Source organism: Felis catus, chromosome B1 (genome assembly GCF_018350175.1).
Source record: "Felis catus isolate Fca126 chromosome B1, F.catus_Fca126_mat1.0, whole genome shotgun sequence".
Lineage (NCBI taxonomy): Eukaryota > Metazoa > Chordata > Mammalia > Carnivora > Felidae > Felis > Felis catus.
In genome coordinates this window covers 159,986,169-160,010,051 of record NC_058371.1, presented here as the reverse complement: position 1 = coordinate 160,010,051, position 23,883 = coordinate 159,986,169, and the positions used below count along the sequence as shown (strand labels likewise).

The 23,883-nt window shown below is 38.8% G+C and overlaps 1 protein-coding gene across 7 annotated transcripts in view; it reads left to right on the top strand.

The window, feature by feature from the left end:
- Positions 1 to 23,883, top strand: part of CRACD (capping protein inhibiting regulator of actin dynamics) — a 173,082-nt gene that overhangs the window by 48,557 nt on the left and 100,642 nt on the right. The window contains exon 1 of one of the 7 annotated variants that reach the window (XM_019829471.2): positions 5,049 to 6,429. The exons of the other annotated variants lie outside the window; for them this stretch is intronic. The gene's annotated coding sequence lies outside the window, so the exon portion shown is untranslated. Of the gene's footprint in view, positions 1 to 5,048; positions 6,430 to 23,883 lie in introns of those variants that run through there. 7 annotated transcript variants of the gene reach the window in all.

Sequence of the window (23,883 nt, the reverse complement as noted above, 5' to 3'; positions counted from 1 at the left end):
TAGATTATTTTTTTCTAACTGTGACTGGATTATGAATGATTTTTACTTATCTTTTTCCTGTGTCTTTCAAACCCCACATTTGAAAAATTAAGTGACATTCTTAAGGTTTACAAAGATGAAAAGATACAGCAGTTGGAGCTAGGCTCCGAGTAGAAGTTCTTAAGGAACTAGCTTTAATGAATAGGTAAAAATGATTTCTCATTAGTATATCAGCAGTTTATATGGAAAAAAGATGTTCCTAAAATATGTGGAAATAGTTTTTACTCAGGCTAAATCTTTTACAATTTTTATTTTTTTCTAACCGCAAAAGTAAAATATTATGAAACACTTTGAAAATAAATAATATAAAGAACATAAGAAATAATTTATAATTCTATCAACTGGAGGTAATAGTAGACTAAGCCTTAAAATCTCATTTATACTGTCATTTTGAAATTTCAAAAAGAATTTATTTTCACTACAAGAGTCCACTTCACCCTAATTGCCTAACTGATGAATTAGTGGGGAGATACATATGATCTTAATGAAGTTTCCTGAATGTTTCCTATAGAAAATTAGCCTCTGTAATATTGCACATTGTAATAAGAGTTAAAAGAGAAGGATAAAAATGCTGAAGGGTAGGAGCGCTCGGGTGGCTCAGCCAGTTAAGCGTCCAACTCTTTTTTCTTGGCTCAGGTATTGATCTCATGGTTCCTGAGATTGAGACTCTGTACTGACAGCATGGAGCCTGCTTGGGACTCTCTCTCTTTGACCCTCCCCTGTTCATGCTTTTTCTCTCTCTCAAAATAGATAAACTTTTGTTTTTTAATGCTGAAGGGTAAAAAGAAGGATAGGAGGGCAGATGAGTATCACAATCAAATCCTCAATTTCCCATTATTAAAAGAAGGGAATAGAAATGTCTGTGATCAAACCAGTCAGTAAGGACATTTCTCTTTGTTTCTCCCTCCTGCTGACTGGGGCTAGTAGCCAACCAGTAATCATTGAGGGCTGGAAAGGACCATCACTGAGCCAGAGTACTTGTGTTATTTGGTACCTGGGAGCAATTCTCTGAGGGACTCAAATCTTCACAGACTTCTCATACTTGAAGGAGGAGCGATTGGGTTACAAAATTAACCACCCTGAGCTTCTCATCCCTGGCAGCAGTCCCTGGGAGCTCTGTCATTACCAATCCAAGGCTTATAGGAGGGTCTGGTCAGTAGCTTCTTAAGGTCCCTTTGTCTTTTCACCCCCAAGTCCAATATTGTGTGTTGAACTGTGCTCCTAGAGGCTGTAGCATTGAGTGGTTTCTAACTTTTCAGCACTTTACTATGCCACCTTCACCTTAAGGAATGGCTACATAATTTCTGGGGTCCAGTGCAAAATGAGAATATGAGGACCCTTGTTAGAAAAAAAACTAAGAATTTTAAAACAGTAAAAGCAAAACATTAGAACAAGCATAGGGCTCTTTGGGACTGCACAGGTTGCATTCCCATGACACTGCTCTGCTCACCTTAGCTTCACCTCCTGACCCAGAGGTACCCTATTACCAAGAGAGGGTACATAGGTGGTGTCCCCAGTTCTCCTTTCTCCCTTTTTTGAGATCATCTAGTACTTAACTCCATATAGGGCTACAGACCTTCTAATTCTTGAAACAAAACTGCCCTTTCAGGGGCACCTGGGTGGCTCAGTCAGTTAGGCATCCGACTTCGGCTCAGGTCATGATCTTGCAGTTCATGAGTTTTAGCCCCATGTGAGGCTCTGTGCTGACAGCTCAGAGCCTGGAGCCTGCTTCAGATTCTGTGTCTCCCTCTCTCTGCCCCTCCCCACTTGCACACTGTCTCTCTCTCTCTCTCAAGAATAAATAAACGTTTGGGCGCCTGGGTGGCACAGTCGGTTAAGCGTCCGACTTCAGCCAGGTCATGATCTCGCGGTCCGTGAGTTCGAGCCCCACGTCAGGCTCTGGGCTGATGGCTCGGAGCCTGGAGCCTGTTTCCGATTCTGTGTCTCCCTCTCTCTCTGCCCCTCCCCTGTTCATGCTCTCTCTCTGTCCCAAAAATAAATAAAAAACGTTGAAAAAAAATTAAAAAAAAAAAGAATAAATAAATGTTTAAAAATTAAAAAAAAAAAAACCTGCCTTTTGAGAATGAAGGACAGGTGTGATAGGGAAGGAAAAATTACTCTTTCCACTATTCTCCTTAGTTCTCTACTTGGGGTTCTGTAAATTGGACTGACAAAAGACAGATTAATGAGAGAAAAACTAGTTTTGTAATGTGTGCATTAAACTTAGAATGAGAGTACTCAGATAATAACTTCAAGGGATAGTTAAAATTTGGTCTTATATACCATCTTAGCAAAGGGACAATAAATAGAGAAGTGACAGGACAAAGGAAAAGGACTTTGAATTTCTAGTGGTGGCAAATGTGAGAGGGAAAATATATGGAGAAACTACTGACAGATAAAAGCTAGTTAGTAAGGTTTGTTACTTAGATTCTTCTGGTGCTGTCTCCCAGCTGATAAGGGTCTAAGTTGTCTCCAGTCATTAACTTTTGTCCTTCCTGGTAGAGAGGGGAGGGAGAATACCTTTGTAAATGTTCGTCCTGCTTCTAGGCAGATAAGGGGATGGCAGAGAGCTCTTCTTGTATCTGCTTCTCAGTTGCCTTCAGCTCAAAATAACCTTATGCTAAAGTGGCTTGTTCTCAACTGGCACATCCTGCTATCCAACAGTGTCCTCTCTGGACAGATGCAGCCCCATGAGCCCGTGATTCAAAACCTTGTGTATATCAAAAAAAACAAACTGCCTCTCCTTCAGGTGGTCACAGCCCTATGCTGGAGCAGCTAGCCTAGCACTTGAAGAATGGCAGGCAAGCTGGGTTTCATTCACCTCTGACATGCTTGGCTGGGCATCCTCATGCAGGCAAGAGCCTGTATAATCCTACAAGGTCACCTTGCCTAGGCAACAACCTGGCTGGTCCCTTTACACAGAGTGGCAAAGTGATAAGCTGGAATGTCCTTTCTTCTTAATATGATAATCCAAATCCCTTGATTTGTGGTCCTTAAGTACCTGGGCTTCTCTGGTTTACATCTAGGCTGTAGCTCTTTGCCCTTTTTTTGTTGTTGTTGTTGTTTTTGCTTATATATATTTAAAATTGCTTTTCTTTTGATTAAAAATGGTCTATCATTGGGATTTGGCAGTCCATCTCCCTAGCTTCACTGAATGAGCTGTTTTAGTGGTAGGCAAACAGATCCATTAGACTCTTCTTCCATCATTCTGTTCTAAGTTGGTGAGATTTTAGGTCTTACTTCTAAGTGAGAGGATACATGTTTAAAACAAGGATGATACATATTTAAACAAGGAAAAATTTCAGTGAAATATAAAAAGAGAAAAAGGAATCATTATAATCCTCATAGTCTTTTATAATTACTGGCTAGCCTTACCTGTGAGTAAGCCAGGGAGAGGTGAGGATTGAGGTAAATGAAGTCAGGTTCTTAAGGTTTTTTTTTTTTTTTTAACTGGGCGCTGACATTAAAAATTAAAAGGACATTAGATTTACTTCCTTTCCCACACCCACCAAAAATAAATAATGCACACACCAAGAGTTATGGGAGATGGAATCTGTTCATATTGGTCTTTGGAAACCCTGCATTTGTTCCTACCATGAAATTATAGTAGGGTAGCTGAAGAGCCATGTTGATTTGGTATACAACTGTCTCACCTGGTATTCAGACCACAGTAGTGCCAAAGAGTGGTTTGAAATGGGACAGAGACTATGGGGATATACTTTGCAAGAGCCAAAATCATACAGAACAGATGACTAAGCCCCCATGTACTTTTCTAAACTCTTTTGTAACCTATGTAAATGTTTTGTTTGTATGCATGTTTGTGTGTGAGTATAAGCATGGATATGTTTTGAGTGAGTAAGTTGTGTGTGTGTGTGTGTGTGTGTGTGTGTGTGTGTGTGTGTGTGTGTGTGTGTGTTGGGAAAAGGGATGGAAATTAAGAGTCCAGGACTCATTATAGAAATAAAATACTTTATTTACTAGCTTAGATCCTCAGATTTGTTTCAGATTTATTTGCCACTTCTGATGGCAAAAATTCAGGATCTACAGTTTTGAAACATTCCAATACTCCCATGGCTCAGTATTGTACCTGTGAACTTCCATGTGAGATATTCTGTATGATCAGATTTACATACAAAGATATATGAGATGTGAGATGTGTGCTTGCTGTCTACATAAATACAGAATTCATAGGAATATGAGATTGTCACCACTGAAAATATTTAAAGCAGATTGGAAGATGTTTTCTTTGATTTATATTTGAAAGAAAAATTTCCTTTTACTCTCTCATATTGCTTTATTCCTGATAAAAGAACTGGTTCTCTAGGTTAGTGCAAATTAATATATGCTTATCTTGCTAGTCAGGATATAAGCTTGTCCACAAGGAGCAGTACCCAAAATAACAGTAACTTGAAGACATTAGAAACTTATTTCTCTCTCATAACAGCTTAGAGGTAGATAGACACTTTGGGGGCAGTATGGTGGCTCTACTCCATAATGAAATCTGGGACCTAAGTTCTTCTCCTTGTTGCTTGGCCAGCCCTAGTATGTATTCTCTACCCATTTAAGCACACAACCTGGAGGCTGACTATATCCCATTATCTAGAACTCAAGTACTTTTTTGCAGATAGCCAGATACCCAGTTAAAAGTGGAGTTTAACATTTTGTTGAAAAGATAGCCAGATACCCAGTTAAAAGTGGAGTTTAACATTTGGTGAAAAGAGAATGGATACTGGGGCGTAGCTGTCCATCTCTGTCACACTTATCTTTGAATCATGTTCTGCTCATCACCTTTTGAACCTAGAGCGTAAATGTTGTATGACATAATTAGCTTATTAAGAAGTTAGATGCAGGAGCGCCTGGGTGGCTCAGTTGGTTGAGCATTGACTCTTGATTTTGGCTCAGGTCATGATCTCACAGTTTGTGGGATCAAGCCCTTAGTCAGGCTTCACACTGACAGCCTAGCATCTGCTTGGGATTTTCTCTCTCCCTCTCTTTGCCCCACTTCCACTCATGCTCTCTCAAAATAAATAAATAAACTTAAAAAAATCTCACTGTAATTGCAAGTGGCTTCTGTTATCACCAGTCAGTTTTGACCAGTGGCTGCCAGTGGTACTGTATTAAGAAAGATTGTAGGGCTGTATGTACACTGAGCAGAAAAATAATTACATGATCAATAAGTGATACCTGCCCTTGGCACAGAGTGGGAGAATAATGTCATGTGTCATCTATCCTTTGTCTTAATTCAGGGAACAGCTCCTATAAAGTCATCGATTTTATCAGATGTAGCGCTACTAGAGATGTTTTTATTTTTTCCCTAGTGATTCATTCTACTGCCACCAAGCAAGGGTCTAAAATGGGGGATGGGTTGGGACTTAATGTATAATGGAAACACCACTTAACTAGTAGAAAGGATGGTTTAATTGAATGACCAATTGAAATAAATTTTCAGAACTCTCAGGTAAACCTGAGGGTGCCAAGTAAGCCACCATTATGTGATCATATTCAGGGAAGAAAGGGTGAGAAATAGATTGGTAAGAATCAGTTAATTTTCTCCTTGCTCTGAACTTGTTTAAGTGACTTAATTAGTAACTTAAAATACAGTATATGTGCTTCCTTATTTTGCTTTATCTTTCTGTGTATCTTCTCTCTTTAACTAGAGCACTTGAGAAACAAGTCTAAACGTGACACCTCTCTTGGTTTCTGACAGTCTCTATCATGTCTTACACAAAGAGGGAATGCAGTAGATATTTGTTGATTGCTGGATTGCATGGTGATCTAGTTAGCAAATTTTTTTTTATTCAAGGAGTTTTGTCACTGCATAAGCATTACTATCCTCGATCTATCTTTCGGACGCTGAGGTTGAAGGTGACTAAGTGACTTGTACCATTCTTCCGGTGGTTCTGAATGCATTATTGATTAGTAGCAGAACTGACTAAATGGCAGTGGAGGATTTTCTTCCCCTCTTTTACCTGTGTCATTTTGGCAGGAGAAGCGAAGGACAATATTCGGTCTTCTCCAAGGGCTGCATGATAAATAATTGCAGAATAAATGAATATACTCTTCTAGATGAGAGCAAAACAAGAGGCCAGATCTGGCTGCCCTGATTTTGCTTTCCTTGTTTAGCTCATGGCGGGAGTCATCCTTGCTCTTGGTTCAGGTCCCAGCTCCTCCCTTGCTTGTCTGTAACTGTGGGTGAGTCATGGCACCCTTGCTGGCCCTCCTTTTTCCAATTGCAAAAGAGAGATGAGTCCCTACCAGATGATGACTTAAAGTGCCTCTGACTTCTGGAATGGAAGACCCTCTGGAAACACAGAGCATTGCTGTTGCTATGCTCTTTGCATGATAACTAATTCATCTTCTCTTCTCCCCTCAACCACATTTCCTGCTGAGGTAAGTAATGTGGAGTGGGTTTTTGTTTTTTTTCCCCTCAGCTTTTATTTCCTTTTTTGTATGTCTGGCCTCGTAAATGTGGTGAATAAATGCTATTATTATAACCCTTTTTGACAGCTCTGTAATTTAATTGTAATTCACTCTGAGCATCTTTTTAAGACAATGATGTGTATTGAAGATGCAGCTGTTCCAATCTCCTCTGCTAAACTGACAGGAATTGTTGCAGTCATAGTCCCAGCAACTGTGGGAACTTCCGATCTATTCAAAGCCAAATATAGGGATATACTCTGTGTGTGTGTGTGTGTGTGTGTGTGTGTGTGTGTGTGTGGCCACTCTGTGTACCCAGTTTGGCAAAAGTGGTAGGTGGCATTTAGAGAGAAGCATCATTTGAAATTGGTGTTTGCATAAATATGTAAAATATTCCCAATTGGAAAAACTCTTGGATTTGTTTTTCTGTGGTGAGCGAAGCTATATACCTTCTGTTAATGTTAAGAGGTCATCTCTGTGTTAACCTGAAGTTGATTCCTTGGAGCACTGACTGGGCGTTATTAGAATCCCATCAGCCATCAGCTGTTGTATTAGTTTGTTAGGGCTCCATCAGAGAGCACCCATGTACTGGGTGACTTATACAACAGAAACTCGGGGAATAAAGAAACAAACTAAATAAAGAAACGATTATCTCACAGTTCTGGAAAGTAGAAGTCCAAATCAAGGAGTTGGCGGGGTTGAGTCCTTCTGAGGTCTGTGAGAGAGAATCTGCTTCACTCCTCTCTCCTAGGTTCTGGTAGCCTCAGGTGTTCTTAGGCTAGTACGTGGTGTTCTGTGTCTTCAGACTGTCTTTTTTTTTTTTTTTATGTGTTTCTGTCCAGATTTTCCCTCTTTATAAGGACATTAGTCACATAGATTAGGGCCCGCCCTAATGATTTCATTTTAACTTGATTACTTCTGTAAGGATCCTATCTCTGAATAAGAGTCACATTTTGAGGTGCTAGGCGTTAGGACTCCAAGGTATTCTGGAAGGGACAAAATTCAATTCATAACAGTTGTCTACTTGAACATGCAAGAATTTTCTTATGATGGCTACAAATAATTTGTTCCCTACAAGGATTTTGGATGATTGCAGGAAGATTCTCCCTGGAATTATTTGTTTTATAATGATACTGTTCCTTTCATTTACTTTGGACAATAACACAGAGCAATTAAATCTACCATCTTTCTTGATATTTGGCCAAATAGTTGCATTGGAGCCTGGTCTGCCTTTTGACCTTCACTGTCCTAAATACAACTTACTGATATTATGAAAAAGATACAATATCAGGTCACTTCAGAACTATCTAACTGGTAGATGGTGTGAAGATGAATTCATCTAGTTGAACATGAATAACATGAGTCTCCCCCCCAACTCCAGCTCTCTGCCCCCCTTCACCCACACTTGGACTCCCTGTTTCAGGCGGGAGTTTGAATACGATTCAAGAAGATGCTCCTGGTATCAGAAAATTCCTTCATTTGAGGATTCTGGTGGGCTAGACCATAGTTTGCTATGAAACAAATTTGAAAGCAGTATCTAAGATTAAGGGAAAAAAATGGAGATAACTAAATGTAATAGAAATAACAGTGAACCGGATATTAGGAAAACAGACTTTGATCAAGTTTCTGCAGTTAACTAGCATAATCTTGGACAAAGATATTCACCTCTCTATCTCTCAGATACCTTCCTGCTTAAAGTCCTGTGATTCCAGGGCTACTACAGCATAAGAAGAGGTAAGAAGAACATAAGAAGATTTATATCACTGCTTAAATTTTGTGTTTGGTGAAATCTTAAGAGGTGCTGGGTCTGAGATTCAGCATAATCTGTAAAAACGTAAATGACCGTTAAGTGCACTGAAGCTTGCAGTATGATAACACTACAGGAAAGTAAAATGAGGAGGGAAGTAAAATTAGGGCTGTTTGGTTGTACGAATGATGAGAAAGGAGACCAAAAGATTACATTTGAGTAAAGAAAAAAAAAAAAAAAGGAGTAAAAGCTCTCAGAAACCTACCTATAGGTGGGGCAGGCAGCCACGCCCATATCTTTGTCAAAGCTCAGGAGTATTTCTGTAGCCACAGACTTGCTCATCAGCTCAAATATCCTAAACATGCAAGAAACAAGGAGTAGTAAGATTGAAGGCTTCCTTTGCTTTCTAGGAGATTAGCACAGGGATCTAATTAGGAGTATGTGTGATTTCTAGTCTCTGCTCTTATGACCAATTCCTGACTCTCCACTAACCAGCTCTTTAACTTCACTCTCCTCCCTAAGAAATTAGATAGTGGGGTTTTAGTTAGTATATGCCTAAGGGAAAGTTGTTCCTATTTGAAGGAGTCAGCCTGCTGGAACCTGTGGGAAGAAGGGCACGAGGCTCTCTGCCGTTCTTGATGTGCTGTGTGAGTAATACAGGATGTTGATTTCAAGGACCATCTGGAATGAAGACAAACCAATAAATTCATTTCAGTGAGCTAGTCATTTTTTTTATAAGCCTGCCTTTTGATTCTCTTTTTGGAATCCCATTCTTTGAATTTAGGATCTTTGCAGAAGGAGTTGGGTTGGCTGTAAGGCCTGATAATTCATTTATTAAATACTGACTACAGGGGCACCTGGGAGGCTCAGTTGGTTAAGCGTCTGACACTTGGATTTTGGTCAGGTCATGATCTCATGGGTTTGTGGGATCAAGCCTTGAGTTGGGCTCAGTGCTAACAGCTTGGAGACTGCCTGGGATTCTCTCTCTCTCTCTCTCTCTCTCTCTCTCTCTCTCTCTCTCTCTCTCTGCCTCTGCCCTGCTCATGCATGTGTGCAAGCTCTCTCTCTAAATAAATAAAATAAACTTAAAAAAAAAATACTGACTAGGAGCACTTTGGTGGATCAGGCAGTTAAGTGACTGGCTTTGCCTCAGGTCATGATCTCACATTTCACGAATTTAAGCCCCTCATCGAGCTCTGTGCTGACAGCTCAGAGCCTGGAGCCTGCTTCAGATTCTATGTCTCCCTCTTTCTCTGCTCCTTCCCTGCTCAGGTTCTGTCTCTGTCTCTGTCTCTCTCTAAACAAACAAACAAACAAACATTTAAAAATATTTTAAAAAAATACTGACTAGAACAAATAGTAGTTATGGCATGCTGTGACATGCCTGTATTATACATTTGAACAAAGGATTCTGTGAGCCTTAGTTCTACTAGGGAAGCATGGTCCTTGCAAGTTCTGCTTGGGGGAGATGAGGTGAGAACTCATGCTTCGTGGGTTCAAGCCCCACATCAGGCTCTGTGCTGACAGTGTGGAGCCTGCTTGCGATTCTCTCTCTCTCTGCCCCTCTCTCACTCGTGCTCTTTCTCTGTCTCTCAAAATAAACTTAAAAAAAAAAAAGACACTGAAAGTTTTTTATTTGAGGTGTAATTGACATCAAACATTATATTAGCTTCAGGTATACAACATAATGATTCCATATTTGTATATATTGGGAAATGATCACTACAGTAAGTCTGGTTAACATTTGTCATCATATATAGTTACAGATATTTTTCTTGTGATAAAAACTTTTAAGATCTCTCTTAGCAACTTTCAGATATGCACCATAGTATTAACTATAGTTACCATACTGTACATTATGTCCCCATAGCTTATTCATTTTATAACTGGAAGTTGCCTTTTAACCCTCTTCACCCATATCCCCCTCCCCACTCCCACCTTTACCTCTGGCAATCACCAGTCTATTCTCTGTAAAACCTTGATGTTTTGGATTTTTATTCCACATATAAGTGAGGTCATACAGTATTTGTCTTTCTCTGACTTATTTCACCTAGCAAAATAGCCTCAGGTTCCATTCATGTTGTCCCAGAAGGCATAATTTCATCCTTTTTAATGGCTGAATAATATTCCATCATATACATATATACTAGTCTTTTTTTTTCCATTCATTAATCAGTGGACACCTAGGTTGTTTCCATGTCTTGACTATTATAAATAATGCTACAATGATTATGGAAGTGCAGATATCTTTTTGAGTTAGGTTTTCATTTTCTTCAGATAAATACCCAGAAGTGAAGTTGCTGGATCATATAGTAATTATTTTTCTTTTGGTACTTCTATTTTTAATGTTTTAGGAAATCTCCAAATTTTTTAAAACATGATTAGATTTGCATTTTACAAAGATAATTGCAACAGCTACATGAAGTATGGATTGAAAGATGCAAAACTGCAGTCAGGAAAATGAATTTGGAAACTGTTGCAATTCTCCAGTGAAAAAAGCAAGACAAATTACCTTAATTCAGGTGCTCATTATCTCTTGCTTGCTGCTAACCTCTTCAGGAACTCCTACTTAGGAGCTTTTATCATGGTCATTTCAAGGTTAAGAGCTACTGTCCTTCCCTTCCCTTCCCTACCCTTCCCTTCCCTTCCCTTCCCTTCCCTTCCCTTCCCTTCCCTTCCCTTCCCTTCCCTTCCCTTCCCTCCCCTCCCCTCCCCTCCCCTCCCCTCCCCTCCCCTCCCCTCCCCTCCCCTCCCCTCCCCTTCTCGCTTTGCTTTGCTTTGCTTTTTTTAAGTTCATTGGTTCTTTAGTTTTTAAAAAATGTTTTGTTTGTTTGTTTATTTATTTATTTATTTATTTATTTATTTATTTATTTATTTATTTATTTTGAGAGGGAGAGTGTGTGAGCAGGGGAGGGGCAGAGAGAGAGAGGGAGAGAGAGAGTCCCAAGCAGACTCTGCACTGTCAGTGCAGAGCCAGACATGGGGCTTTGATCTCAGGAACTGTGAGATCAGCTGAGCCAATCAAGAGTCAGACACTTAACCAACTGAACCCCCCAGGTGCCCCTATTTCTTTAATTTTTAAATGGATACTGAATTTCCATGGGTCAAAAATTCAAGGGGCGCCTGGAGGCTCAGTCAGTTAAGAGTCCAACTCTCAATTTTGGCTCAGGTCATGATCTCACGGTTTGTGGGATAAAGCCCCATGTCTGACTCTGTGCTAACAGTGCAGAGACTGCTTAGGATTCTCTCTCTCTCTCTCTTGCTCTTGCTCTCTCTCTGTCTCTCCCCACCCCCACTGCTCGCTTGCATGGGTGGTCTTTCTCTCTCTCTCTCTCTCTCAAAATAAATAACCTTAAAAACAACAACAACAACAACAAAAAAAACCCTCAAGTTCAGAAAGTATAAAATGAACTCTTCTTCCCATTGGGGAAAATGCCAGTTTCCCTCCAAAATATATCACTATTTTTAGTTTTATGTGAATCTCTTTTGAGTTTTTTAATGTATATACAAGAAAAATGTTAATCTGTATTCTTTTTTTCCTTATAACAAATATGTATGCAGATATAACTGTTCTTGCATGTTTCACTGGAGTTTTGCACCCTGAGTGTCCTGCCCTAGGTGTCCTGAGTGTAGAGTCTTCCGCAGTGTGGATTTTACTGATTGCATCCCTGCAGTGTAGTTTCTGTGTTCTTCTGTTTCTGTAAATTGGTAGTTGGATCAAGGCACTATTAGATCTAGGTTGGTTAGGTTTTTTTTTTTTAACTTTTTTTTTTAACGTTTATTTATTTTTGAGACAGAGAGAGACAGAGCATGAACGGGGGAGGGTCAGAGAGGGAGGGAGACACGGAATCTGAAACAGGCTCCAGGCTCTGAGCAGTCACCACAGAGCCCGCCGTGGGGCTCGAACTCACGGACCACGAGATCGTGACCTGAGCCAAAGTCGGCCGCTTAACTGACTGAGCCACCCAGGTGCCCCTAGATTTTTTTTTTAAGACTACTTCCTAGGTGTTCTTCCACCAGGGGGCAGATAACATCAGGTTCTCATTTTTGTGTGTGTGGCTGCTAATAATTCTATGGTTATATTTTTAACATTTTAATCTTTGCTCAACTTGGAGTTTATCTTGGTGTATGGTGTGAATATTAGTTCCAAATTCACATTTTTCCAGTTGGCTATCCAACTATCCAAACTGTATATTGAATGGTCTTTCCCCACTCACTTATGATGCCATTTGTATCATATATTAAATTCAAAAATGTATCTTGATCTATTTTCTGGACTTTCTATTCTCATATGGATCTATCTGTGTATTCATGGAATAGGTTCATACTGTTTTAATTATTGAGAGTCTATAAAACATCTTAATATCTGGTGGGACTAGTTTTGCCTTATTGCTCTCCTTTTTCAGAGCTTTCCCCACTATTCTTTACTGGAATTGCATTTGGCTTCTAGGAAGTTCTAGAGACTGATGTCTTCATGATGTCACAATTTTCTATCCAAGACTATGGTGTGCCTTTCTACTTGGTCACTTGCCTGTCCTTTAGAAGTGTATTGAAGTTTTCTACATATATTCCTTCATATTCCTATTAAGCTTATTTTTTTTTCAACGTTTATTTATTTTTGGGACAGAGAGAGACAGAGCATGAACGGGGGAGGGGCAGAGAGAGGGGGAGACACAGAATCGGAAACAGGCTCCAGGCTCGGAGCCATCAGCCCAGAGCCCGACGCGGGGCTCGAACTCACGGACCGCGAGATCGTGACCTGGCTGAATTCGGACGCTTAACCGACTGCGCCACCCAGGTGCCCCATTAAGCTTATTTTATTAGGTATTTTGTTGTCTTGGCTGTTATTGTAATTGAGGTCTTTTTATCCATTATATCTTCTGTTTATTGTTTATGAAAGCCATTGATTCATACTCCATCAGACTTACTAAATTCTTTTCTGTTTTGGTAGTTTTATAGGTGACTTTTTTGAGTTTTTCATCCTATCATTTGTCAGTAGTGATGGCTTAATCTACTCTAGTCCAGTCTTTTATTCATCCTTCCTTTCTATAGTGTTGACTAAATCTTCCACTTATTTAACCCTGGTTCAAGCCTGTTTTTTCCTCAGTTGCTAATACTATTTTACCACATAAGTATTTGCTTTGGGCTTAAATCCAGCTTTTTCATCACTACCTGATAGAAGGTGACATATATGCTTCCTTTGCCCTGGAGCTGGGAGGCAGGTGCCATCAATTGATACCAGATCTAGAAAGGGTCAGGTGCCAGAGAATACAAACCTTAGGCCATGTCCCTCTGTCTTCACCTTAGGCTCTTCACACTCATATAAGGAAATTCGGTAAATAGCTCTTCATTTGTGATCTTCTCTCAACGCTGTAATTTTTTTGAATAAAGACATCTTGATTGGGTATTAATCTTTTATGTCTTTCTCTTCTTGATTTTCCCTTCTTTTCTCTTCCCTGCATTTCTCTCTGCCTTCCTGAACCCTTTCCTTCTTTCTTCCATTTCTCTCTTCTCCCTCTTCCATCTTTCTCTTTCCCAAGGTACCCTTTATTCTTTGTATAATACTTGATTTTGAGTCTTGTGAAAGAAAAATCTTACTGCTAGACTTACCCATGATCAAGTAGAAGTATTTAGGACTTTCCTTTAGTTCATCATTGTTAAATGGAGACAGAAAGTTTAGGTCAGCTCAGTGGGAGAATCATGTTGAAATATACCTAACCTCCTTTTGGACCTTTAAGGAGTAATTTGAGGGCAAAACATTAGTTACTGCAAAACAATTCTTTGAAGTATTATGGTATATTACAAGGAAATCTCCATTTTTAGGTAGAATTTATTCTTGGAAACCTTATCTCAAGGGGTGCTGTTGTAAGACAAAATCCTGAGTATGGAAAGAAAGCAAGTGTTCTGACTGCTTTGACTGCTAAGAATTTTTTCTTATCCATTTAGACAATGTTCATTGTCATCAGAAAAATAAATGTGTGAGCGGAGCCCTGAAAGTAAAATAGATAGTACTAAATGAGCAAAATAGACAAATATGAAGCTTTAAGAATTGGGGCTTTCTTATTCATGTATAGTCTTCTATGAGAACACTGGGCTTTCTACCAAAGTTGGAATTTCATGTTTCATAAGGGCAGAAACCATGTCTCAATCATCTTTGAATTTAAGACTGTGACTGACCCAGAGGAGGCATATTATAAACATTTGATGATGTGGTGAACTAACCTAGACCAGACTGCTGTGGTTTCAATGTTTGTGTTTCCCCCAAATTTGTATATTGAAATCCTAATGCTCGAGGTGATGGTGTTAGGAGGTGGGGCCTTTGGGAGGTGACAAGGTTGGGAGAACAGAGCTTTCCTGAATGGGATTAGTGCTTTTATAGAAGAGACTCCAGAGAGCTCCTTGGCCTCCTCCACCATCTGAGGACAGAACAGGAAGTCTGCAGTCCAGAAGAGGACCCTCACCCAGCCATGCTGGCACCTCATCTCCAACTTCCAGCCTCTAGAACTAAGAGAAATAAATTTCTGTTGTTTATAATCCAGTCTGTGATGTTTTGTTATAGCGGCCTGAGTGGATTAAGACAGACCATCCTATTAGATGGGTACTTTTTTTTTGTTTTTTGTGTTTTTATTTTGTTTTGTTTTGTTTTGTTTTGTTTTTGGATTGTGGAATTTCAGCAGGAGATTGTTAGTTGATTTAGATCACCTTCCAATCCTAGCATTCCACTCACTACAGGATGGGTGCTGAGAAGGAGGGAAGGAGAACAGCAGATACAAGAACTATGAATTCAGTTTTCTTGGCTCTTTTGTGTTCGCTCAGTTAACTTCCATTCTGTAGTGGCCCCAGAGGGCTATAATGTAACAAATTTCATTATGATGATTCTGAGTCAGCAAAAAAATGGGTAAAGTGTGTTTAAATATAGACAGAATTTATGATATACATTCAGGAAAGTATTCCACTAAAAGCAACAAACATAATGTGAGGGATATACTTTCATTAACTCAAAAAATATGCTCGGATAAACAAGTTGTTGCTGTAACTACTTTTACTGACTTTTGTACACTGACAACCCATTCTTTTTATGTCTTAACATTTCTTATGAACATGAGAATTAGGCAGTAATCATAGCTAGACACAGTGCACAGGTGCTAGAAAATTTCAGTCCTAGGAGCCAAGAGTAGATTGAATACCTCAGCTTCACAAATAGATACACTAAGAAGAAAAGGTCAAGTGATGGGGTCATAGACAAAAGCAATGGATTGTCAGTAACAGAAAGAAATTTTCTGGCCTCTCTGAATCTATAGACAGTTTCTTAGTCTCCCTTGCCAAAAATTGCTTTGTGATCTCTTTATAAAAAACAGAACCAGATTTTACAGCAGAGGTGGGCAAATTTCTGTAAAGGGCCAGATGGAAAATAAATTGTAACAGAAGAATGATGGACTGAAAACTTGAAGTTCCAGGTTCTTGTTTCCACCTGACCACTATGAGACCTTGGAGTACTCACAGTCTTGGAGCATAAGTTTCTTTATCTGTCCAATGGCAAGTGCACATTACAGAGATGTCATGAGGGTAAAATGAGAAAATAGATGTGAAAAGGGTTTTGAAAGTCATGTTTTCTACCAGTGTCAGAAATTGCGATGTCATCGTGGCAGTGGTGGCACAGGAAGAGTGCTTGCAGGTGTGAGCAAAGTGAATTTCAACGGGAGAAACTTCAACTAGGAGACAAGTTTGTTCAGTACTATGTGAATCGACAGAGGAAGGTCTGTGCGGTGCTGTGTGTGGATTACCAATGGAGAAATAACACTAGCACATCCCACGGCCAAACTTCATTGAACATAGACTCTGATCCTTTCTTACTGATACACATGCCACCTCATGATCATCATTGTAAGCATCAATTCTAAAAGTACTGCACACTACCTTATGAATAAAGGGAAGTTTGCCTTTTTATAAACTCAGCTCGGGATAAGACATGTACCAGAATCTGGGAGCTCATTTTCATCCCTCTCGCCTCCACTGATGCCCCTGCTCTGTGATTTCATTCTGGACTTTTTATTGTGTCTCTCGTACTCAGTTCCTTTATAATGATGGAAAAACAACTACAGGGTAACACTTTGAGCAGTTATTGCCAGCACTAAAAATATCTTTTGGAAAAAAAGGAAAACATGCCCTCGTGTTTGCCCCTGCACTGGGGGTTTACTGCTTATTATTATTTCTTCGTATCTCTTATCTTACCTTTAAAACCTAAAAATAGTCTGCCTCCCTTTCCATCTATTCACCACATTAATTGCTCTGGGCAGGAAGAAATTTCTTCAATATGTGTCTTTTTCCTGCTTTTGATTTTTAAGTCCATTACATACCTCAGCTGCTTTATTGTTTAACTTGTTAATCTACCCCTTACTGGTACTGGGAAATGTCCTTGGTGCCACTGAGGAGGAGACTGAGATGATCCTTAGCTCCTTTTATAAAAAGTATGCATAGCTTTTTCTGTATATAATTAACCTTAGGTGGTAATCTGGCCTTTTCCAATTGAATAGAATAGCAGGTGTATGTCAACTGTTTGATTAAAAAAAAAAAAAAGTGTTCTGGGCACTGCTGTCTGTCTGTGCTGGCCTGGCTAGGAAACATAGGGGCATAGGCATTGTTCCTGTAATTGGAGAGCAATAAGTCCACGTGAAAAGCAGTGGATATGTTGGAAAACATTAGACTCCCAAGTCAGAAAATCTGGTTCTGTAGCTAACTTGCTTTGTGGCTTTGCTTCAGCTTCTTTTTCCAGAAAATGAGTGGATTGAATTGGATCAGTGGTTTTCAAAGTTCTCTCTTAAAGATTCTTGACATTTCAGACCTGTTTAGAGAACTAAGCAGGCAGGGCACTCACTCCCAAAGCCTCTTCAAAATGCTCTATGTCTCTCACTTTTATATATTAGGTTTCCATACGAAATTTCAAATAAACTCTTCCAGAGCTAAAAATATTTGAAAGCAAGTGAACCAAATGACTCCTGTCATTTTTTTCAATTCTGATTTTCTGTGAATCTGAGACTTTGCCACAAAATATAAGAACATATAAACATATGCCAGGTATGTGACATAGAATTCTGTATTAGTCATTCAACAAGCATTCACAAAATTCCTTGCAGATTGGAGAATGTCATAGCGTCTGATCATCATAACTGTCTTCACTTTGGTACTCCATGGATATATCCATTTGGATAAAAGCGTGTATGAGATTTAGAGTGGTCAGTAGTCCTGGAAAATATAGAAAAGTTTAAAAGAAATTGCTAACAGATCCTCCACTTAAAGATAATAACTCTTACATTTCTGATTTATTTTCCTTCCAGGTTATTTTCCTGTATACTGTGATAGTTTAACATAGTTTTAGGGGCACTTGGATGGGTCAGTCAGTAGGGCATGTGACTCTTTTTTTTTTTAATGGATAGATAGATTTAAATTTTAGTTAACATACAGTACAGTATTGGTTTTCAGGAGTAGAATTCAGTGATTCATCACTTACATACAACACCCAGTGCTCATCACAAGTGCCCTCCTTAATGCCCATCACCCATCTATCCCCTCTCCCTCCCACCCACATCCCTCCATCAACCCTGTTTGTTTTCTATTGTTAAGAGCCTCTTGTGGTTTGTTTCCCTCTCTCGTCTTCCCCCTCCCCTCTTCCCATATGGTCATCTGTTTTGTTTCTTAAATTCCACATATGAATGAAATCATATGGTATTTGTCCTTGACTTATTTCACTTAGCATACTACATTCTTGCTCTATCCATGTTGTTGCAAATGGCAAGGTTTTATTCTTTTTGATAGCTGAGTAATATGCCAGTGTGTGTGTGTGTGTGTGTGTGTGTGTGTGTGTGTGTGTGTATCACATCTTCTTTATCTATGGGCATTTTGGGCTCTCCCTATAGTCTGACGATTGTTGATAATGCTGCTATAAACATTGGGTGCATGTATCCCTTAGAATCTGTAATTTTGTATCCTTTGGGTAAACATCTAACCCAGCAATTGCGGGGTCATAGGGTAGTTCTATTTTTAGTTTTTTGAGGAGGAACCTCCATACTGTTCTCTAGAGTAGCTGCACCAGTTTGCATTAGGGCGTGTGACTCTTGCTCTTGGGGTCTTGAGTTCAAGCCCCATGTGGGGCATAGAGTTTACCTTAAAAATGTTTTTAAAAATTCAAAAAAATCTACATAGTTTTGAATATATATAGTTTTATATCCTGGCTTTTATTCAATCTTAGAGCATGGATATTTTCTCAAGTGCTATTTCTGCTTTTTTCCTGTGATATTAAAACTCCTATTGTCTGGGGCGCCTGGGTGGTTCAGTCGGTTAAGCGGCCGACTTTGGCTCAGGTCATGGTCTTGCGGTCCGTGAATTCAAGCCCCGCATCGGGCTCTGTGCTGACAGCTCAGAGCCTGGAGCCTGTTTCGGATTCTGTGTCTCCCTCTCTCTGACCCTCCCCTGTTCATGCTCTGTCTCTCTCTGTCTCAAAAATAAATAAAGGTTAAAAAAAAATTAAAAAAATAAACTCCTATTGTCTGTCTTCTAAAGCTGAATGTATGCACACCCTAGGATCCAGCGTCTCCACTCCTAACTGAATATATAACAGAAGTGCATACATATATTCACTGAAACACATGTTCCGAAATGTTATAGGAGTAATACTAATAGTGGCCTCAAACCAGAAACTACCAAGATGCCTATATATTGAGATAAATATGTGGATTCACACAAAGAATGCAAAACAGCAGAAATAATGAACAATCCACAACTGGACACAAAGTCAGACAGCAAAAGTGCATGCTCCATGATTCCATTAAAAAGTATAGGAAAAAATAATTTTTACTGTCATAAATCATGATAAAGGAGCGTAAGAAGGACTTCTAGATGCTGATACTGTTTGATTTCTTGATCCACGTGCTGATTATACAGTCGTGTTAGTTTGGAAAAACTTACCAAACTGTACACTTAAGATATGTTCACTTTCTGTATATATATCATACTTTAAAATTTTTGGAAGAACTCCTATAGTTTTCTAAATTATATATGATTCAATATAGTAGTAAAGTGCTGCTGAGTACTTTAAGGATTTGATTGTATTTCACTCATAAATGTAGAATTGAATCTCTTATGAATCCATTTATTAAGCTACCCTTGGATATACTTTAGTGTCACTCTACTTCCCATTATAGCACTTATCACACTATATTATAATTTTCTGTTTTTCTTTTTCCCACACTGGATCATAAATTTCCTGGGGGCAGGAACATTTTTTTAAATTTTATTTTTAATTGGAGTATAGTTGACATACAATATTATTGTTAGTTTCAAATGTACAACATAGTGATTTGGCAATTATATACATTATGCACTGCTCACCACCATATGTGTATCACCATCTGTCGTATACAAAGTTATTGTTACCTGGAGCACCTGGGTGGCTTAGTTGCTTGAGTGTCTGACTTCGGTTCAGGTCATGATTGTGCAGTTTGTGAGTTCGAGCCCCACATCAGGCTCACTGCTCTCAACAAAGAGCCCACTTTGGATCTTCTGATCCCTCTCTCTGCCCTGCTCATGTTCTCTCTGTCTCAAAAATAAATAAACATTAATTTTTTAAAAAGTTATTATTACCTGAGGCATCTGGGTGGCTCAGTTGGTTGAGCATCCAACTTGAGATCAGGTTATGATCTCGCAGTTCATGAGTTTGAGCCCCGCATGGGGCTTGCTGCTGTCAGCACGGAGCCCATGTAGGATGCCCATGCCCCCCACCCCCGTCCCTTCCCTGTTCTCTCTCTCTCTGTCGCTTCCTCTTTCTTTTTTTTTTTTATATGAAATTTATTGACAAATTGGTTTCCATGCAACATCCAGTGCTCATCCCAACAGGTGCCCTCCTCAATACCCATCACCCACCCTCTCCTCCCTCCCACCCCCCATCAACCCTCAGTTTGTTCTCAGTTTTTAACAGTCTCTTATGCTTTGGCTCTCTCCCACTCTAACCTCTTTTTTTTTTTTCTTTCCCCTCCCCCATGGGTTCCTGTTAAGTTTCTCAGGATCCACATAAGAGTGAAACCATATGGTATCTGTCTTTCTCTGTATGGCTTATTTCACTTAGCATCACACTCTCCAGTTCCATCCACGTTGCTACAAAAGGCCATATTTCATTTTTTCTCATTGCCACGTAATATTCCATTGTGTATATAAACCACAATTTCTTTATCCATTCATCAGTTGATGGACATTTAGGCTCTTTCCATAATTTGGCTATTGTTGAGAGTGCTGCTATGAACATTGGGGTACAAGTGGCCCTATGCATCAGTACTCCAGTATCCCTTGGATAAATTCCTAGCAGTGCTATTGCTGGGTCATAGGGTAGGTCTATTTTTAATTTTCTGAGGAACCTCCACACTGCTTTCCAGAGCGGCTGCACCAATTTGCATTCCCACCAACAGTGCAAGAGGGTTCCCGTTTCTCCACATCCTCTCCAGCATCTATCGTCTCCTGATTTGTTCATTTTGGCCACTCTGACTGGCGTGAGGTGATACCTGAGTGTGGTTTTGATTTGTATTTCCCTGATAAGGAGCGACGCTGAACATCTTTTCATGTGCCTGTTGGCCATCCGGATGTCTTCTTTAGAGAAGTGTCTATTCATGTTTTCTGCCCATTTCTTCACTGGGTTATTTGTTTTCAGGTGTGGAGTTTGGTGAGCTCTTTATAGATTTTGGATACTAGCCCTTTGTCTGATATGTCATTTGTGAATATCTTTTCCCATTCCGTTGGTTGCCTTTTAGTTTTGTTGGTTGTTTCCTTTGCTGTGCAGAAGCTTTTTATCTTCATAAGGTCCCAGTAATTCACTTTTGCTTTTAATTCCCTTGCCTTTGGGGATGTGTCGAGTAAGAGATTGCTACGGCTGAGGTCAGAGAGGTCTTTTCCTGCTTTCTCCTCTAAGGTTTTGATGGTTTCCTGTCTCACATTTAGGTCCTTTATCCATTTTGAGTTTATTTTTGTGAATGGTGTGAGAAAGTGGTCTAGTTTCAACCTTCTGCATGTTGCTGTCCAGTTCTCCCAGCACCATTTGTTAAAGAGGCTGTCTTTTTTCCATTGGATGTTCTTTCCTGCTTTGTCAAAGATGAGTTGGCCATACGTTTGTGGGTCTAGTTCTGGGGTTTCTATTCTGTTCCATTGGTCTATGTGTGTCGCTTCCTCTTTCAAAAATAAATACACATTAAAAAGATTTAAAAAAACAAAGTTATTGTCACCATGCAATATTATTGTTTATATTCCTTATGCTGTACTTTTCATCCCTGTGAATTATTTATTTTATACCTCTTAATCCCTTTAGATTTGTACCTCTAATCCCCCTCACCTATTTCTCTATCCCATCACCTCTGCCCCTCTGGTAACTACCAGTTCATTCTCTGTATTTATGAATCTGTTTCTGTTTTGTTTTTTAGATTCCACATGTAAGATTTAGTATAGATTTGTCTTTCTCTGTTCTGACTTATTGCACTTAGCATAATGTCCTCTGGGTCCATCCATGTTGTTGTAAAGGGCAAGATTTCACTATTTTTTCTGGCTGAGTAATATTCCATTATATATATCACATCTTCTTTATTAATTCATCTGTTAGTGGACACTTAGGTTGCTTCTATATCTTGGCTACAATAAATAATGCTGCAGTAAACATAAGGGTACATATATTTTTCTGAGTTACTGTTTTTATTTTCTCTAGATAAATATCCAGCAATGGGATTATTGGATCGTATGTTATTTTTAATTTTCTGAGGAACTTCCATACTGTTTTCCATAGTGACTGCAACAATTTACATTTACACCTATAGAGCACAAGGGTTCTTTTTTCTATACATCCTTGCCAATATCTGTTATTTCTTGTCTTTTTGATACTACCCATTCTGACTAGTGTGAGGTTTTGATTTGCACTTCCCTGATGATTAGTGATGTTCAGCATCTTTTCATGTGTTTCTTGGCCACCTATATGTTCTCTTTGGAAAATGTCTATTCAGGTCATCTGCTCATGTTTTCAGTTGGATTATTTGGGGGTTTTGGTGTCAAGTTGTAGAAGTTCTTTATATGTTTTAGATATTAACTCTTTATCAGATATGTCATTTGCAAATATCTTCTCCTTTTCAGTAGGTTGCCTTTTTGTTTTGTTGATGGTTTCCTTTGCTATGCAAAAGCTTTTGAGTTTGATATAGTCCCAATTGTTTAGTTTTATTTTTGTTTCCTTACCTGAGGAGACATACACAGAGAAATATTGCTAAGGCTGCTATCCAAGAGATTATAACCTATGTTTTCTTTTAGGAGTTTTATGGCTTCAGGTCTCACATTTAGGTCTTTCAGCAACTTTGGGTTTATTATTCTGTAATGTGTAAGAGAGTGGTCCAGTTTCATTCTTCTGCATGTAGCTTTCCAGTTTTCCCGGCATGATTTATTTGAAGAGACTGCCTCTTCCCTATTGTATATTTTTACCTCCTTTGTAATAGATTAATTGACCATATAAGTGTGGGTTTATTTCTGGGCTCTCTGTTTTGTTGCACTGGTGTGTCTATTGTTGTGCCAGTAACTGTTTTTATTACTGTAATTTTGTAGTATATTTTGAAATCTGGGATTGTGATTACCTTCTGCTTTGTTCTTCTTTCTCAAGATTGCTTTGGCCATTCGGGGTCTTTTCTGGTTCCGTACAAATTTATGATTATTTGTTTTAGTTCTATGAAAAATACTGTTGGAATTTTGACAATAATTGCATTGAATCTTTAGATTGCTTTGGGTAGTGTGGACATTTTGACAATATTAATTCTTAGAATTCAGAGCATGGTATATCTTTCCATTTAGTTTTGTCATTTGTTTTATCAATGTCTTATAGTTTTCAGAGTACAGATCTTTTACCTCCTTGGTTAAATTTGTTCCTAGGCATTTTATTCTATTTGATGCAATTACAAATGAGAGTGTTTTTTTTTTTTAATTTCCCTTTCTGCTATTTAGTTATTCTGTTATTTTTTGTTGTATAGAAATGTGAAAGATTTCTGTATATTGATTTTTTTATCATGTTTACTGAATTTATTTATTTGTTCTAGTGGTTTTTTGATGGAGTCTCTAGGGTTTCCTATATATAGTATCATGTCATTTGCAAATAGTGACAGTTTTATTTATTCCTTTCTAATTTGGATGCCCTTTTTTTTTTATCTTGTCTAATCACTATTGCTAAGACTTCTAGTACCTCACTGAATGATAGTGGCAATAGTAGACATCTTTGTCTTGTTCCTGATCTTAGAGGAAAAGCATTTAGCTTTTTACTATGAATAGCTGTAGGTTTTTCATATAGTCTTTCTTATGTTGCAATATGTTCTAAGACCATTTTGCTGAGAGTTTTTATCATGAATGAGTGTTTAAATTTGTCAAATGCTTTATCTGCATCTATTGAGACGATTATGTGATTTTTATCCATCATTTTGTTAACGTGGTATATATCACTTTCATTGACTTATAGATACTGAACCATCCTTGCATCCCTGGAATAAATCCCAGTTTGTTGTCGTGAATGATCCTTGTAATATATTGCTTAATTTGGTTTGCTAATATTTTGTTGAGGATTTTTGCATCTATGTTTATCCAGGGAAATTGGGCCATAATTTTCTTTTTCTGTAGTACCTTTGGTT